Genomic DNA, 20682 nt, shown 5'->3' with positions numbered 1-20682 from the left:
GTTTTTTTTTAAATCTAAATAATACCCCTAAACTAAAATCAACTCCTAAGAGGGACTAAAAAATCAAAATGGTCTCCCTTTAACTTTTTAGGTCATTTGACCAGATGACTGGTATGTTCTGGATGTGTTAGTGTCAGCTAAAAATAAAAATGAAAAGGTGGTCAAAATTTGGGGTACGACAGCTGCCCCTATTTAATCAGCTTCTAACTGAAAGGATGGTGACGCTGAGCCTTCATCTTCTCACGGTGGAAGATGATTAAATATATAGAGAGACCCTAATTTTGACCACGTAATTAGTGGATTCTGGGAATACGCAATGATTGAACAATCCTTGATGCTCTATTGGCATCCAGACCAACCTTTGATGGAACCCCAATAATACCATGGCGATTAATTTCAACCCATATGGGTGAAATTTGTATATAATTCCTATGATCATTTGATCATGTTACCGAAATTGGGTAGGACTCTGACGACCCTCCGGTCGTTGTTTGATAAACCTTGGTAGAACCCCTAATAAAACTCATAATAAAATCCTTTTCAAAACTCTAGATGAAACCACTGATACAACTTCTAATGGAACCTCTGATGATAAAACCCTAATGAAATCATTTGACAAATCCCTGATGGAACCCCTTGATTAATCCCTGATGATCAGTTTCAACCTCTCCGAGTAATATTTGCCTATAATCATCTGATTATGTCCCTGGAGTCGAGTAGGACTTTAGTGATATCACAATCACTTTGGATAAGGCCCCTCTCGTGATAATTTGGTGAAACCCCTTGATAAAGTTCTAGTAGACCCCCTTGATGGAAACTTTTGATGAAACTTCAAATAGAATCCCTAGATGAAACCCTTTATAAAACCCTTTTGATGAAATCCCTTTATGAAACTCCTTGATAGAAATCTGGTGAAACCCTTTGGATAATATTTTGATGAAAACCCTTTGATATAACCCCTTTGATGAAACTTCAGATGGAATCCCTAGATGAAACCCTTTATAAAATCCTTTTGATGAAATCCCTTGATGAAACCCCTTGATAGAAATCTTGTAAAACCCCTTAATGGAACCTTTGACGAAACCTCTTGATGAAACCCTTTTTGATCAAATTTAACCCTTCTGGATGAAACTTGCATACGATTCCTATGCTCATCTGATCATTTTATGAGAATCGGGTAGTACTCTACTGATACCCCAATCACTCTAGATGAAACCCCTTGGTAAAATTCTGGAAGAATCCCTTGATGGAATCTTTCGATGACATTCCTGATAAACCCTTTTTGATCAAATCCCTTGACAAAACCCTTTTGATAAAATCCCTTGATAAAATTCTGGTGGAACCCTTTGATAGAAAATTCGGGTGAAACCCTTTTGATAAATCCATGATGAAACCCCTTGATAGTAATATTTTGTTGAAACTTCTTGGTAAAACCCTGGTGAACCCTTGATGGATAATGATCTGATGAAAACCCTTTGATTGAACCCCTTTGATAAAACTCCTTTGATAAAATCCCTTGGTAAAATCCCTTGATAGAACCCATTGATGAAAATCCTTTATACTTCTGATAAAATCCCTAATGGAACTCCTGGTAAAAACTCTTTGATGCAACCCTTGGTGGAACCCCTTGAAAAACCCCGGTGTAACCCTTTGATCATAAAACCCTGGTGCATTTGATGGAACATATCCCTCATATGGGATAAGTTAATAAGCTGGATATGTAAGAGGTGAATACCCGCTAAATAATTGATAACGATCATTCTGGATGACCGACTACCAGATAGATTCCTCTGACAACTTAAGGTGAGTGAGTTTGTTAGGAAAGTCCTTTATTGAAAAGGCTCTATGGAGATGGTTACTTATTGGGGAAGCCCAAAAAGCATTCTTGCTTGGGAATTGTACCTGTATAGCTCGGGATTGAGAATTCAACCGTCCTCGATATAAGAACCAATGCTAAATAAATTATCATTGTTGTAAAACCCCGAGAGTAGTGATAGTGGTATAAGAACTAAAAGAAGTAACAACGGTAGAAGAACCGTAAACTGAAATGACAAAAAGTGAAATGGTCCACCATTAAGAATGGAACTTCCTAATACTTAAATAAAAAGTTATGAGTGTAATGGTCTAATCAAGTTGCTCACTCCAACAATTTTTCTCTCCTTTTATATTTTACTTTCACTAAACATTATTTTATATTTAAAATTTTCACTTTTTACTTTTTATTTATTATTTTCAATTTTTTTATTAATTTATTTTTAAAATTTTGATTTTTTTTTTACCTTTTTGCATTTTTTACCTTAATCCGTCATAAAAAAAATCATCGATGTGAATTTAATTACTTAGATTACGCATGATGTATTTGTGAATTTTTGTCACCATAGTCTTGTTTTTTTATGTCTAATTTTTGTTGATTTTATTTCAATTTTGCAATGCATATTATGAACTCTTCGACCAAATTTACTATTAGAAACAGTTTCTTTTAAATAAAAATCTCATAATTTTGTTTTTAAAAGATAACAAAACAACACCATCATTTTCGTTGCACGAAATCTTCAAATCAATATCTTTATCATCGATTGATAATCAATAAACCACAACTTCACTCTCACAACAACATTCAAACATGAATAAAAACTGCAGAGAAAAATTCCATTTTCACAAACCTCATTACCAACAAAAAAGAGCGTTCCAAATCGGTGTTTTCGTTCTAAAAAATCGATAAACGGATAATCCTTAGAAGCTATCTCTGACATATTCATGACGCCACCGACGATATAGCATTTGTGCTTGTTTGCTAATGTCATCGATGGGGAAACAAGATGGAAATTTGTTCCGTTCAATCATCTAGCAACTTTTGACACCATGGCAATGGAAGTTGATCTCAAGAATAAAATCAAATAGAATCTCGAATTGTTTCTCAAAGCAAAACCAATCTAATATGCAAATGACAGCATCCTCCTAACAATGAACAGAAGCAACAACAAATAGAAACTGAATCCAACTTCATACACACGCGAATCTGACACCTCCTACACCGGGCCCACACAGCCTCCGCTAAGCCACCTTCGACGCCGGACAACACCATCTCTGACGCCTCTCTCGAACCTGCCATCGTCGCACATCCGCCGCTGAAAAAATTGTTGCTTTATGTTCCGAAAAAGAGAAAGGAAGTAAGGTCATGTTCATGGTGGAAGTGAATCCCATGAAATTAAAGAGAAGAAAAATACATGGTAATCCATGTCTCTTTTATTTCTCTATTTAGTTATTTATTTGTTATTTTTTTAATCATTGATTTTCTTTTCTTTTTATTTATATTACCGTGGCATTAGGCCTTTTAAGAATATTATTATTATTATTATTACTTATTATTATTATTATTATATTATTATTATATTAACTTTTTATTTTAAAAACTCTCATATTATCTCATTACATTCTCACGTGGTTGTTTAGAAAAAATATACTTTTTTTCTATTGTTTTACTTATGAATTGTAATATGAATTGTAATGATACAATTTACATTATAGTATTTTTTATACTGTCAATATGAATTGTAATGACACACTTTACATCGTATTATTTTTTTATATATCATAATAGTATTTTTGGGCCTAGCTCATTTCTAGCCTTTTAGAATTGGATCTCATTATTAAGTAAATCTTAATTTTATAATGTGAGAGTAAATTTGTACTTCTAAATTATTAAAAATACAAAAGATAAAATTATGGGATAAAACTCTAAGGTTTTTAAGGATTAAATTAGGGATGAAATCAGGATAAAGGGGTTATGTCTAATATTCTAGTATAATCACTAATTTTTTTTCTTAAATAACTTAAATATTATTTTTACAAACAATTAAGGGATAAAATCAAATTCAACACACTTCAAACTATAATTCCTCTACCTTAGTGTATTAAGGTGTTTTCTTAAAATCAATCACTTCTCCGCCTCCGATGCGTGAGAATTTTCAAGGGATAAAAACATTCAACAAACAATTTTTTTACCAGAACTACGAGACTCTGATTCTCCAATAAAATTGGAGGTACGTAGGCATAGAGTTGTAAACTCTGGCGAGTACAATAATCAAAAACCTTTTTAGGTATTTCTCTTAATAAATTTTATTTTTTTAATAAAACATTTTTTGTAAATAATTAAATAGTTAATAAATATTAAAGCAAACACTTAGAAACACACTAACCCTAGAATTAAAGGAAGATCTTATTAAGTACAATAGAGGTAAGGGGTGCCTAACACCTTCTCCTTACTTAACCGACTCCTGAACCCAGAATCTCACCTTTAGTTAGTAGGTTTTATCATATTTCCATGTTCCTTAGGAACGAATAAAGGATGGCGGCGACTCTGTCATTTTTCCAGCCGCGACAGCTGGCGACTCTGCTGGGGAGTTCTTATACTTTTCCTAGAGAGAGCCTATCCTAACCTCTGGTTTTAGGGGTTTTGTGTGCATCTTTGTTTGTTTGCTTTTATTTATTTGTTTGTTTAATGATTCTCCTTTATTTATTTTTCTTTTTATGCTCCTTATTGTTATCTTATCTTATTAAAATTTCATATATCATTGGTGGGAATTGATATTCCGTGAGAAGCTAAAACTCAAGCTCGAGGAAAAATTAAGCTTGAGTAAGGGGTCGTCCTGTCTAGGCCACCGGAATTTTCATCCCGTAGGGTCTTTGATGACGATTCAGCCTAGAATAGATCAATTCAAAAGGTTTTTCATGAGAAGGCCAGCACTTCTTCATGATAGAGCTTTGAGTTCGATCCATGACTCTGGGGATCTCTTCTATAACCCTCTTAACTTAGGGTGACTTTATGTTATCAACCTGCAAAGGTCGTTATTAAGGTCCCGCCTAGATGCGACTTATTCCGAAGGATTACCGTAGGAAGACTTGCTCCTTCTCATGATAAAACAAGGGTATAGTCCATGACTCTAGGACTATTATCTTATCCAAAACTTTATATCCTACAAGTGAGGGGATTTGGTAGTCTAACCTTATATTCAACATAATCTTAAGCAGCCTACCCGATATAGGACATACTTACATGACCACCCTAACAAAAATCTTTAAAGTTAAGAGATGTTTATTTCATCATACCATTAGTATCAAAATAAAACTTTTAGCATACCTTTTAAAAAAAACTTTTTTTGCATACCCCATGCATTTGCATGCATACACATACATTTGCATATCCTTTCCACTTTTGACCTTCCTCCAACTTTCAGTAAACATTATTTTTAAGCTTTAACATTTTAAGTCCCACACAGTCTCAAACTTTTTAGAGGGTCCCAAATTTTATTTTTACGTTTTTATTTTTTTACCGTATGATGATGATAATCGGACGATCTTCGTTTTAAGTTTTATCATTATTTTTATTATAATTTCTATTTGTTTTATTTTTTGTCTTAAAATTCATCAAAAAAAATCAATCAAAATATTGCAAAGAATTTCTCAAAAGATTAGGGTAGCAGAATGTCAATGATATGTCAACTCCCATTAACACTTTGTAATATTAAGACAAAGATTAGGAAAGCAAGACAGTAGAAGAAAGTAAATACAGAAATATTATTTGTTCCCTTCTTTATATTACAGCAAATCGTCCTGAGATCATGTTTAGTGCTTGCATGTGTGCGCTTTAAAAGCAAACCCTAAAGAATTACACTTCTTTATGGTAAAATGCATTATGACGTACCTCTGGCACAATACACTTGAGTTTATTGTATCCTAATATGATGAATTTCACTTTGATTGAGTACACTCTTATTCACACTTTGCATGATGTAAAATGGATCAGAAAAGTATCAGTTGAACTTACCATTTGCTTCATAACTATCTTGTTTCAAATGAAGGAGCTTGAAAGGGGTGTGTTCATTGAATACACTAAATTGGTTACAATAGCCAAGAATTTGGAAAATAAAGGTATGTTGTTTAAGAAACCCACCATAGAATGATTAAATGAATAAAGTCATTATTTATCAAAGCTTTAATATGTAGTAAGGTGTTCAATCAAACTATAACCCTTTTTGGATGTTACGTATTATGCGACTATGATACTTTTATAATATCAAAATGTATAAATAATAAAACTAAAAAACTGCTCCACTATAGATGAGAACAAAAAGAACAAAATAAAAACATTAAATAAGTTTAAAATATAACTCAAGTTAATTTAGATATTGAATATAACAATAATATGGTAAAAAAATGATACCGGAACTTTATGATTCTCAGCAAATACTAAATGATACTGGAATTATAGGTCTCCTGTACCAATAGCTTTCATAGAACTTTTTCTATCTGGAATAAACTTCAATCCAACCTATAATTCAATTGAGTGATTTTAGATTAAGTTTAATTATCATCTTATGACAAAAACTATGTAATATGATCGTACTGTGTAATTCATGCTACTAACAAGTTGCAGTTGCAAATGAAATAGTAAGAAGATAATAGTATAATTATTAGCAATAATTAATTAAATTAAATCTCGGATATTTCATACCTTGATAGTCACGGTATAGAATTTGTGCAGCTAAATTGAATCCTTTATGTTTTAGTTTCAATCTCTTTCTAAATCATGATGTATAAAAATTTGTATTATGAAGAGTCATAATCATGTTGAATCTCTGATCTCTGCAATTCAGAGACGTATTTTTATAGGGAATAATTAAAAAGCCATGAATAAAGATTTTGTGAGAATTTTTCCTTCTTCATACCTTTACATGCTCCAATGCTTCCAATGCAGGACTCAATATAGATCCTTCCATTCTTGTCGGAAAATTCAAATATAAATATAAATATATGTATATACAATCATATGTTCATCACTTAATTATCATAAAAATATCTTAATAGTAAATATGAAATATTGAATTTCTTAAGTTTCTCTCACAATCTACTAATTTCAATTACATAATCAAAATCAAGAGAATTCACCAAATCAAAAGAAATAATAAAGTGTGTAACCGAAATTTGAAGATATATATTTTCATTATTCTCAATTGAAACAGAGCAGAGAGCACGCCACTGAAGATAATTTTTGTGTGCAAATAATATGGATGAAACAACAAATAAGTTATTATCATTTCGATTGAGTGTGACAACACGAGCACCACAAATCTCAGAAGAAAAAAATATAACATATTATTCTCATGCTAATCAATTGGCATTGTTGTATTAGGGACATGAACAAAAACAACACAACAAAAAAAAATGTACAAGTAGAATTTGAACATAAAAAATGGAAATGAAAAGTAAGAGTAAAGAGTTTATGTGAAAAGAAAAGGTGAAACACAGTATTTGACATAAGAAAAAATTAAAGGTATATGATTAGTGGTTTGAAAAGAAAAAGTAAAAAGTTGTTGTTGATGAACGAAATGATTCAGTTAATATAAAATTTGATTGCTATATATATGAAGATATTAAAAATTTTGCTTACGTTGTAGTATGATTCTTTGATAAGAACTTGGAAGTATTTTGTAAAAATTGAGAAGCAAATTTGTAAGTTACCACAGTGGTATTAGTCCCCACATCGAACAGACAGTTGAAATAGGGTGAACTTGAATGAAAATAATAAGTCGCTTGCCACAAATAATGAATAGAATCCTACTATTGTAAAATAATTGAAAATCAGGGAAGAATAAGAAAAGATTAATACTTGGATTGGTGGGGTGCGCCAGCAATTGCTATAGTGCAACGCAAAAGCGACACACAAGAGACCCAATAGCAAGCTATTGTGGTGGACTCTTCCCCTCAAGAAATAAATTTAATATCGTGTGGACCAATGGCCCACATATCAGATATTAAACTGATAAGAACAGATACTACACTTGATCTTAGCCAAAAGGCCGAGAAAGGTATGCTTTTTCCCTCAGCTGGCTCTGGTTTTTATATTACACATTTCCTCTGCTTCTTCGTTTGCTTCCCGATGTGGGGCTTAAAGCAGTACACCATTTTGAACCCTTGTTGCGTTACTGCTTCATCAATCAATCATCAACTAGCCTTTAAGGTTACATTATCATTCAGGATTACCATAATGTTGCTTGGATATTATGCCTTTCACAGTTTAAACTACGATTCCTGTATTTCTAACCACCTCAAATTAACTTAATATTATCTTCTCTCACATGTTATATGGTATAATTCTTATGCAGCAGCATGTAATGTCTCCTATGTTTTGTTATGCAGCAGGAAGCTAACAACACAATGCAAGGAGACTTGGAACAGACCAATTACAACTTATACTTGCTTCCACATTCTTTATCATGCCCTCACTACTTATTTTCTCAAACCTTCTTTTAACCCATCTATGTATTTCTAAGCACATCAACTTAATAGTATATTTTCTCTAACATGGTGTACAACTTCATGTCCTTTTATTTATTTTCTACCAACTTCTCTCCTTGCTAAAACAATCTCTCTCCCAACTCAAATTTTAAAAACTCTTATATTTTCATTTAATAACTTATTACTTGTCTCATTTTGCTCATTTATGCAAATACAATCTATTTATTAACTTATTCACACAACACTATCATTATAAATTAATTATTCATTCTAAGAGACAAATAAATTAACTAATGTTCTATGAATAGTTTTTAGAACAAATTGAATCTACTTTGACCACTACAATCTATTTATTAACTTATTCACACAACACTATCATTATAAATTAATTATTCATTCTAAGAGACAAATAAATAAAATATTGTAACATTTTATAAATATCAATTTTACTATTTACTAATTGAAGCAATTGCACCGTGATTGACTTTTGACATCTGTATCAATTATCGTCAACTAATATTTGTATTCACATGCATTGCCTCAATGGTGTGGCACTTCACATTTTATACTACACTGATATAGTCCTATATTTGTGGCATATCAATCATTCATAATCAAGGTAATATATTAAAACCAAACTAGACATGCATAATTAAAGTGATGAATGATTGATAGGCCGCAAGTATACAGAAATATCAATGTAGTATAAAAAATTATCGAATTCACTATGACAAATTACAATTACCATTATCTATCATTCCTATGTTTAGCTAAGGTTACTCAAATAAATAGTTGATTTTATGCAAAAATTGAAAATAATAGATTTAAATCAATATTAATAACGAGATACCAAAACGTTGATTTCCGTCTACCTATGTTACTCATACAATTTAAAATATTTAATCATAACGAGAAAATTATTTTTGTAGAAAAAAACTAAATGAGAGATACCATCCACTTTCGCCGGTCCCTTATCGGATTTTAAACCCGTAATCGCACACTTTTGTAGTGCATAACTACAATTTTAAAATCCTTAATTAAAATTGGAGAATTTTTGCGATTTGATAATTAAAAATCTGGATTTTCTAAGTCCAATATTGTTTTCGCTCTTTCAACGCGTAAACAATATTTTGGTGTTTCTACTTTCGTAATAAAGTTTTAAATTAAAAACAAAGTTTTTAGAACATAAAATGTATTCTCGTTACAGTTAAATAAGCATGTAAGTTATACGAGTTTCGTCTGTATGACGGTCCTCGTGTTTCGGAATCAGACTAATCAAACATGGTGAAATAAACATTTAAATAGAATACTTTTGTTGAAGACATAATAAAAAAACAACAAAGTAAATGAACCTCGCAATTGTATAAATTTTGAATCTCGCATAAAATAATTGCTCATAAAGGAGACTTTGTTCTTATACGACAATACAATAATGAAATAGCAATGCGGAAAGTAAAATACAACAACAATAATACTCCAACATTGCAAAATTCTAAAATTGCAGAAAATCAAACTTGCATAAAAACCCCAATGTGGAATTTATTATGCTCTAAAACAAGTGAATTTAATGCTCAAGTAAGCATGGATGATTGTTTCAAGTCTTTACAGTGCTTTTCATAAGTGAATTTTCCCTTAAAAAGTGGTGCAAAACATCCAGAAACCGTGCAAATCATCCTTAAATCGTGGAGGCAACAATTGCTAGAAATCATGAATCGTGCAAATCATCCTGTCATGACGCTTTAAGTGAGAATCCTGATCATGGGTCCATGACGAGTGACAGCAAGGTTGATTGTCTTCCCGTCATGGTCATCAAACACACACTTGTTTATTTTTCCTTTGAATGATTGACAATTAGCTGTTGAGGAGGCATGACAGGTATAACTGCCCTGATCTACCTGTCATGAAAGTCATAAAGTAGTATTTTTGTGTCGCTTTTGCCGTTTTTCTCCATTTTTCTTTGTAGTCATTGCTCATTGATTAGTACTTGAAAAACAAAGTACAAAACCAACCTAAAGCAATAAAAGTACACGAAATGACACTAAAATATGTTGAAATCGAGTTAAAAACATGAAATGACACTAAAAAATGTATAATGACTGTGGTAGTTCAAAAATCATCATAATCGCAATGTCGTCAATTGTGTATCGTGGACCCCAGGCGTGTTTAAATGATAAATATTATAATAATACTTTTCTATTTTATTGCTTTGATTACTAGTTTAGAATATATATTTCTTTTTATTTCAAGGATTGCTTATGCAAAATATTTTGCTTCATTTGTATACCTATCAAATTCCTAATGGCATGCAGGAGCATTTATATAATAGAGAAAAGAAATTATAAGAATAAAGGCCATTTTTATAAAAGAACCAGTTGAAGACCAACGGTCAATCAACGATCTAGACCAAAGTCGGGGTACAAATCTAAGGGTTGTGAATACATTTCACTACAACAAAAATGAGTTTATGCAACAACGAAAATTCGCAGCCTAAACTATGAAAACCGTAGTCTAAACCTTTAAGGGACGGTTTTTCAAGCGTGGAGTAAACGGTTGTTGCCTATTCTAAAAGGGTATGGTTTTTTAACTTTACCCCACAAAAATTCAGAAGCGTCGCCTGAAATATGTCTATTGCCTACGGTTAATAAAATTTGCTTTGGCCGCGGTTTATTTTTCCCTACAGTATAACAATGTCCCCTTAGATGTAAGCTACTGTTTTAATAGTTTATTTTGGGCTACAGTTGTAAACCATGGGCAACAGAAATAATCTTTTTCTTAAATTAACTTACAATGGAGAGACCAACTCAGTACTCTCCCACACATTTATGAAAAGTCTCATTTTTAGCTATTTTTGTATGATAACATTGAAAAAATTGGGTACATTAATCTTAAGGATTATCTAAAATTATATATTGGTAAAATACATAAGGAGTGAAGAGTGTATAATTTTGAATCAACTTCAATTAATAATAATTCACATTCAGTTGTACTCTTACAAAGAACTTTTGTCTAAATATATGAAAAATTATAAGCATAATGTAAGACAAATTATAGAATTTTATAATCATGAACTGTCAAATTCCAGGTACAACCTTTAATCAAAGTATATAAATCTTTCAATTATATTATAATAATCGTCTCTCAGCGGTAATAACAAAAGCCTTATCTAGATTGTCAATCTTTTTTCGATCTTTATCAAACTCCATCTCATGCTATTAAAATATAGTTTCTCCATGTCCTTAGAAGTCACCACATAACCATAAAAGGTAAAGAGAAGATAAACATAATCATTGAGAGACCAACCAAATATTAGAAGATGATCATGTCATAATATAGAGAATTGTAACAGATTTTTCCATGTCCGTCTTTCTGCGAGTAAATATAAATATCATTAATAAAAAACAAAGCAGGGAAGGAAATAATCATACTTGAGACTCACAGTGGACCACTGCTGTCACACGATCATTATATCCTTCAATACTAAAGAGATGAAATAAAAAGTGTCTACGAGCATATAGCTGCAAGTTTTGGAAAGAAAAAAAACTAAATAAGATATGAATAAACCATCATTTTAATCTTTAAACTAATACTCCAAAGTATTTTTCAAAGAAAGAAAATGAAATATAACTAAGCTAATGTATTTTTCAAAGAGTAAATTAAGTTCCATCTCAAACAGAATAACTGCAGGTAAAATAATCCTCTTGCAACAGTAGTACATTATAAACAAGAATAAAAACTAGTCATGAAGAGGCAAACTTGAGATTCATTTTAAAACAGAATTGAACAATCTAGCCAAATGTACAATTTACATGAATCTTTTGTTGTAACTCATCTACCTGAGTTTTCCATTTCCCTGTTTTATGTTTCAAGTTCAATTTTAAGCATCTCCACCTGCATTAAAAAAATTCAGAGTATGCACAAAAGAATCATAATTACATACATAATACACTAACTATCTCAATTAAATAATAAACTATCAAGTTAATAAACATTTTTTCAAGACCATACTTTTTAAATTGTGCGATTCATATTAAACGAGTTACTATAAAGGTAACTAAATAATTAAAATATTTATACAAATAATTATGTATAAATATTTAAGATGATATGCTTTGAAAGAAAAAGCAGTGGTAGAGCAAAACATATATGTGTAGTTTACGGAGGTTTCGAACCCCATAAATTCACATTTAAAGGAAAAAACTTAAAAACGGTAGTCTATAGAATTAGGTTGCGTTTTGTAAACGTTGTTTTTTAAAGATCAAATGGCCACACCTTCAAAACGGTAACTTTAAGTGAATAAAGGACGGTTATTTTACGCCCACGATTTAAGAGTGTAGCCTAAAATGTATATACCACAGTTTTTATCAAAATTCCAGAATTTTGACAACGCGTTAAATCTGCAGCCTATTAATACTTTAAGCAACGGTTTTTAAGTCGTTGTCTATTATTCTGTTGCCTAAAGTCAAAAATGTTGTAGTGTTTTCCCATTTAGTAGCTCGAAGCACTGGAGGTACTCAAGTACCCTAGGTAGGAGAATCATTCCTTGACATGCATACCTATGATGATGTGCTGGGAGCGGACAACAAAATGCTTTGGTGATAATAAATTATATAATATTTATGTCCCCGACTACTTTTTAATTGATTAGAAGAATTTACGTTCCAGATCCCACCAAACAACATCCTAGAGGTCGGCCAAAATCACCTAAGGCTTCCCCGACTCCCTTAGTGTCTTACAAAGCCTTAGAGGTAACTATCGTGGGCCAGCCAGAGGCCCAAATGGATAAAGGCCAAACTCATCTTAAATCCACCCAACTTAACCCAAGGTATATAAGTCACCTCACGCGAAAGGCAATGTACATTCTCTGATCTTCATTTTTCACTACTCTCACCTTGAATCTTATACTGACTTGAGCGTTGGAGTGCTAACCTTGCAGATCAAACTCGCTTCATTGTATTAGAGATCAATGTTGTTGGTTCAAGATTAATAGTTCATCTACTGTATTCAATTATGGTTCATAAACGGAACATAAACCACGATATCATCATCAACATTGATCACCTTCTTTAGAAATCATATATATTCCTCTGCTTGCATCAACTCCTCGCTCAACTTTTGACACATCTTATTTTTCTGTTACCTTTTTGCCTCAAGTTTCACCATAGATCACTAATATTTTTTTAGCTCAGTCTCCAAGGAATGGAGCCTCTCATTCGCTGAATCTACAAAAATCTTATTACGATTAAAGTTTTCTTTCATCCTCCCTATATTTGATTTTACATTTTTTTTCACTATTCTCCACCTGTTCATAGTCCTCAAACATAGCTCTCCCTATAAGAGCCTTCCTCAACATTTAGGTCTCAACCATATGTAAAATTTGTTTTGTGCCCATGTTTATCGCCATTTTTAATTCCTCAGGCATGTCAAGATGATCATATATAAAGTTGATGTTGTTAAAACCCTTATCACATAAAGAGGGCAATTTTTTAATTCCTAAAGATGTTGAAGTTTAAGTTCCTTGATAAGGTCCCTACATGTCACTATATTAAAGTGTCTCCCTCTCCAAGTCGGCAGAGGCATCCACCTTCAATTTTTTTACAAATAAGTGCCTCGACCATTTATGGACTCAAATAGTTCTTATACATGTCTAAAATCCTCCCTCGTACTAAATGAATTTTCTAAAGTTATGTTGGATACAGGTGTTGTCAAGACATACCAAACAAATGTTGCTAATATATGATAACAAATGCAATTCTCTTTCTATTGATTTAGAATGTTAAAATTTTCAGCATCCCCACAAAAAAGGTTACTTAAGTACTTCTCTAATTCATTTTGATTATCAATTGTGACTTTCTCCTTCAAGTGTTTTTTAAAAGCATCGGCCCTCGTAAAATGTGAAGAATTTTTATGTTGGGAAGATGTTTCTCCCAAGAAAGTGCTCTTTGATGGTGCATTTAAGATACCAGCCCTAACAATCTTATCATGATCACATTTATACCAATCGTACATTTTAAAGAAATTTATTTGTACAAACTCAACTCTTTTCTTAGAAAATTCACTATCAACCCCTTACATGTCATTAAAAGATCACTCAGTATAGTCAAACTTAAATCTAGGGTCAAATATCACTCTAAAGTAAATAAAATGTTTAATTTTTTCCATTTCCCTCCAATACTTATCATATTTAGCCTTCATATTTGAAACCATTGCGGACACAAAAGTATTCATGTTCAAAGAAGTTTCTTGAAACTCACAAAAAATTTAAGACAAATTATGAAAGGTTGAATGCAAGGACACTTCTTGCGAAGATGAAAACACTTTGGTTGCTTCATAAAACATTTTTAAAAAAATCATTAAAGCCCTAGATTTTTCCCAATTAACAAAACAAGATGAATTGAAAAAGTCAAAAAACTCCATGTATTCAAGACCCTCATCATCTAACTTTTCAAACATTATTTGAAACTTTTCAGCAGCATCCAACATCAAGTAAGTGGAATTTCACCGTGTAGAAACACAAGACAAAGTTTTGTTTATATGTTATCTTTACAATTTTTACACTCCTTAAACTTTAAACCTCTTTGTGGTGAAGATCTCATAAACCTAACAGCATTGTGAATATTTTCAATAGCCAATTCATGATCTATTTGTCCATCTCTCCCTACCAAATTTAAGATATGGACAGCACACCTCATATGCAAAAAAAAAAAAAAACTTTCACCTATTAAAGCTTTCCATTTCTTAGGTGTTTTTTTTCAAATAAGATACAACCACATCATTACATTTGTGTTGTCAAGGATAATTGTTAACACTTTTCTAAAAAACTTTTAGTAAAAAAAATCATATGTCAACAATTTATTATATGGTTGATTAACTCAAAACAATGTATGCCATGAGAAGATGAAGCCCTGGTTTCACATCAATTAATTGTAAAGTAGAATCCTATTATAATAAAAGAGAGGGTGATGATACTTTACTGTTTCACTAATGAAATATTTCTATGTATAAGGAGAATAAGTGGTTTAAATAGACCAACTATGACATTAATCCTAATATATGATTCACTAAACATATATTGAATAAACATACACTTTAAGAACACACATATAAATAAAACACATATGACTAACTAAAAATATATATCTTGTTATGGATTGTCCAAAGACTCAATTAAAAGTCAAATCCGTCTCAAGTCCACTATACTCTATCCAAATATAAAAATAGTTCACATGCAATGAAAAGGTACACAATATCTGATCTTTAATTTCAATATGCTCATCTTGAATCTTGAACTGACTTGGATGTTAGAATGTTAACCATGCAGGTCCATCTTGTGCCACCGTAAAGGATATCATAGTCATTGTTCAAGACCACCATTATCCAATCTCTGTTCATTTCCAGTTCCTCCGTAAAACTAGATTATCCATTTTTGGTTCCCAAATAAAATAGTGGCGTCGTCTATGGAAATCAACTCTTGATTCCTACGATTTCCACAAAAATCACGAACCGCTTCACAAACGCCTTTGAACGAATGTGGAAATTCTAGATCTGGATCCTTGAAGTTGATATCCAAATCTTCGATTTACCAGCTTGTAACATCCTCAAACGTGGAATCCGGAAACGAATCAACTTCTAATTTCTATGTTTTCGCTGAACTTGCGTTTGTGCCTCAATTTCACTGTCACGACTCCTTCAGATCCCAAGTCGAAGGCATTCGGTCGACTTGATCGTAGTTTACTCGATTGATCGTTGTTTTTGCCTCAATTCCCTGCCATCAAGGTCCATGATATTCCTGAGGAATCTGAAGAATAATTACAGAAGGATTACAAGTTCGGATCTAGGGTTTATGTCAGGGCTTGAAGGCGAATTTCGTGAAGGTTGGACCGAAGCCTCGTAATCCACCATTCGACCTAGCTACATCTATACACCCTACCGTCGCCGAGATGATTACATGGTCAACTCTATAAATATACCACAAGATCGCAGTTCATACATGGCATATATTGGTATGGGACACCGACTATCGATACCAAAGGAGAAACTGGTCCATTGCAATAAATCGGGGAAAAACTGGTCAGTTTAATTACATCATTTTGGGCGGGATAACAATTTATTCCATTGATGGACTACCTCGTCACTACCATCCCAAGGCAACACATCAAGAAGAATAAGGCTAGAGACAACCAGAGTGACGAAGATTGGAAGGGTTTGTCCACCATGCAATCAAAGAGAAGGCATTTCGACGCCCCAATGGGTGTTTATTTGTCCTTCTTTTTATTATAAAGTTTGGAATATGAGAACAAATGCACATCTCGCATTTGAGGCTTAATAAACACAATTTTGCATAGATGGCACACCCTCTCGGATCTAGCCAATCCCAAGGCGTATGTGATGTAGCATGGAGACGTCCACATCCATCCGAGTCAAGCCTCGGGGGCAGGGATATGGATCCCACCCTTGGTCGGGGAACGGTTTTCTGTGATGCCAGGCACAGTTTAAAGTACGATTACATGACACCCATTTCTCCGATCATGAGCATTGCTTAGGAAGCACAAACAAATCTTCAAACGCAACATATGTATATTCAAATCAATACACTACTACTACAACAAACGCTAAAGGCAAGGATCGAATATAGGAAATAAAAAGGATGACCGACATCAGCCGATGCAACGAGTTACAAAATTACAAGGAAAGTTTCATAGGCATGTCGACCATCTTATTGCAATCAAATACGCTGCGTCTACTCAAAACAAAGCTATAAAGGCTCTCCCACCCACAAAAAATATCCCATCATCACCAACGAACACTGATGGTCTGACCTAAATTCTAAAATTAAATAAAGACTTTGGAGATGAAGAGATCAAGCTTGGAGCTATAACAAATCGTGAATAGCGATAATGATAACGTGAAGGCCGACATAAAGCTCTAAAGCTATCATTACTTGAGATATCAAGGTAACATATTTAAATAAAAAATACAAAATTGTTACACTCAAGGCACGAAAGTCTGGGAACTTGGCAGGAAGTAAATAATAGAAGGAAAAAAGAAAAATAAGTTGGAGCGTTTGAAGCCGATGCACCAGGACCACCTTTTTTATTGACCCTAAAAGCGGATTTAAACATGTCTAGAGCCTCGACGGAAATTATTTCACCCGAACATAACTTCTTCGCCTTCTCCATAACTCGTTCTTGGACTTCGGGCATATCCCGCATAGTCTTTCAAAGAGTATCATGAAGGACCAACTCAAGATCGACCACCTTGTCTTGGAGAGCCTTACGATCCTCTACATATATTTGGCACAAGCCTTTTCCTCAATGGAATCAGAAGCTACTTTGTATCGCTTCTTTACACCTCAATGAGAACCCTCCAGCTCAGTCACACGAGCTTCCAAGCAGAAGGAAAACCATATACTTCAACTGTCTCTTGCAAAGAGTCTGCAGCTTCAATCCTCTTCCGCGGAGTAACAAGCTCTTTCTAAATATTAGTTCACTTTAGCTCCATAGCCTCAGGCTTCTCTTTCCAAGTATTCATCTCGTTGAAGGGACTACCCGGGGCCAGAACATCACCTCGTCCAACAGAGACGAGAGAAAAAATAGAAGCATGTTTGAACATGTTGTGAGCGAGCTCAGAAGCTATTTCCATCTTATCCCTCTCAGGGAGATTTTGGATGAAATATAAACCCGATTCTAAAACAGTAACGACAACCTCCTAAGGAGTCTTTCTAGTGAGTTTCTTTTGAATCTTCCTCAAGGAGCCTCATTAGTAGTCTTTCTTGTTGGAATTTCTTTAGAAGATTATTCTCGAAAGAACATGCAAGCAGTCGAAGTAGTTGATCACTTCTGTCCCCAATGACTTCATCTTGCATTTCCATTCACCAATAAAGGTATCTCTCCAAGCATCATTTCATGAATATCAACATTTGATCATTCATATATCATACAGAGAAGTAAATTCAAATCATGCATAGCTGAAGTGTAATTCGAGCTCATTTTGCATTGACCCTGGTCTCGATGGTTGATCTTATACCCCCTGTCCTCAAAGCCCAATTTTATTTTGGAAAACTCTGTTTGAAGTCGTTAAATATTTTACTGATGTCTGCGGTCAAGTCCAGTGTTGTCTAGAAAACTCTGTTCGAAGCCGATAAATATTTTACTGATGCCTGCGGTTAAGTCCACTCTCGCATGACATTTCATTTTAAAGTCCAGTTGGCATTCTGCCATTTTAAAGTCCAGCATTGTCTAGCATTTTGTCTTTTCTTTTCCCCAAAAATCTTTTATCTCCAGTGAGTTTTTTTCAGCCTTATTACTTTTGTCATTTATTGTGAATCATCACTACCATATGTCTCCATTTTCCCCACAGGTCCATCTGTCATTCTTCATCCATCATAAAAAAATCATGTTAGGAGTCATCTCATATTGCATCATATCCCTAGCAAACCAAAACAAAGATGGTTCTTTCATGCATTCATAATATATCTCTCATTTCATCTGCATTCAGGGATAAAATTTGGTTCTTTTAGTATTTAACTATCTCTCATCGTGATCATATGAAAAGTATTCTTCTTCATTTTCTCTAGTTGAAGATACTTAAATAGGGGCAATTGCCATACCCCAACTTTGCCCCTCATTCAGCAAGTCAATACATTCATCATGATATTTACACTATCTGCATAGCATAACATACATTTCATCTCGCATATTGCTTAGAATGTTAGCCATAATAAAGTTCCAGATTTACGGACAGATCGGTCGAACTGATCCTCAAAAGTATGTGAAATAAGCTGGCAAAAAATTTATAAATCGAGCTTGCAGACGTCAGTTTTATTAATCTACGGTTCACGTACTTTAACCTGGTGTGCTCGTTTTAATTTTTCGACTATTTTTTTGTCGCATTTTAATCAGTCTGAGCATTTTAATCGGTCATTTTTTACTTCAAAATTTGATCAAAACATGTATATTTTCGAGAAGTTTATTTCGCACTGATCATTTTGGTACAATCAGTTTAATTTTTCGAGGACTTTTGCGCCCAATTTTTTGTTCAGTTTAATTCCGTTCATTTTTATTCTTTTGTCAAAGGATTCAGAAAAATTAAATAGGAATTTCCATGTCTTCATTTTATTTTTATTGTATTTATTTAAGAGTGTATTTTAGTGGTTTAAATTGATTTAATTTAGTTTAAATATTTTAAAAGCTTCTAGAAAGGGCATAATGTACATTTTAATTCAATTGATAATTTGTGTTTCTTTGTTATCATCTTGACAACCGAGTCGAGGTTGATCATTAGTTCTTATTGACTATCCATGTGATCATCTCTTAACCAATCAGAAAAATCACAATTTAAAAATAACCAAAAGAAAGAGCCCACTCTTGGTGGGCCACGTAATCCTTTTTGTCCTACTCATTTCTTGTTGTAACAAAAAATAGACTCCACTTGTTTAGTGACACGTCTGCATTGGATACCCTCACCACCACATCACTTTTTTTTTCTCACTGGCAATGACAAAAAAATACCAAGCATTAACCTGAAAAAGACCGCACGACTATTTTTTTCATCTCTCTTGCTCAAAACCATTACCTCACCTTTATCTTCTTCTTTCACTCTCCTCTCCATAACAGAGGTGCTAAAAGTTCCTCTTGCATCTTCATTAACAGAACTCATACATATCTTCCTCCTCTCACCATTTTTTCTTCATAACCAACACACTATAAACACCATCAAACTTCTACTACTATTACATCACCCAAACCACCATATAACTTCCACAACTCCTCCAACTAAACTCAATAAACCTTCTACTTTCGTTGCACCACTAAACACCATTCCTTCTACTTACCTCTCCCTTCTACTTCTGTTGCACCACTTACCTATCCCTTCTACTTTCATTGCACCACTAAACATCATTCCTTTATACAACCATAAGCACCTCTCATACTCCATCCAAACTCAACCCAACCTTAACACAAAGCATACACATCACAACCTCACATCTCCATAACACCCTTTCCACCATGACAACAAAATATGTCCATGTATCCAATCCGTCTTCCATAACTCTTCATCAACCTCATTACTGAAATCCACCCATCACCACCATAAAACAACGATTCCACTATGCACTAACATCATCGTCAGAATTAAAAATAACCAAACTTTCATTCGCCTCAAACCTCAACAGCAATCCATCATCAACATAACAACAACACTTTAAACAACTTTAACACAACAACTCAACAATAACTAAACAATAAGGTCACGATAAAGAAAAAGAAAAAAAAAGAAGAAGAAGAACGGAAGAGATCGAAGCCGCAAACATAAAACCTCGCACATCTTCACTCCCATGCACGCGAATCAGAACCACCACATCCGTCATCCGCTCACAACATCTGC

General features: G+C 33.2%; 1 long non-coding RNA gene and 1 other non-coding gene across 5 annotated transcripts in view; both read right to left on the bottom strand.

Annotated features, from left to right (window-relative positions):
- LOC127096713 (uncharacterized) overlaps positions 1-20682 on the bottom strand; it is an 84541-nt gene that overhangs the window by 44840 nt on the left and 19019 nt on the right. For 2 of the 4 annotated variants that reach the window (XR_007792776.1, XR_007792777.1), the window contains exon 1: positions 6729-7865. The exons of the other annotated variants lie outside the window; for them this stretch is intronic. This is a non-coding gene — a long non-coding RNA (uncharacterized LOC127096713). Of the gene's footprint in view, positions 1-6728; positions 7866-20682 lie in introns of those variants that run through there. 4 annotated transcript variants of the gene reach the window in all.
- On the bottom strand, positions 7678-7872 carry LOC127099780 (U2 spliceosomal RNA). Its single transcript, XR_007794252.1, has one exon. It is a non-coding gene; the product is annotated as a U2 spliceosomal RNA (small nuclear RNA).

The sequence above is a fragment of the Lathyrus oleraceus genome, chromosome 6, assembly GCF_024323335.1.
Source record: "Lathyrus oleraceus cultivar Zhongwan6 chromosome 6, CAAS_Psat_ZW6_1.0, whole genome shotgun sequence".
Lineage (NCBI taxonomy): Eukaryota > Viridiplantae > Streptophyta > Magnoliopsida > Fabales > Fabaceae > Lathyrus > Lathyrus oleraceus.
The sequence above is the reverse complement of the archived record's forward strand: the minus strand, read 5'-3'. Positions and strand labels throughout refer to the sequence as shown.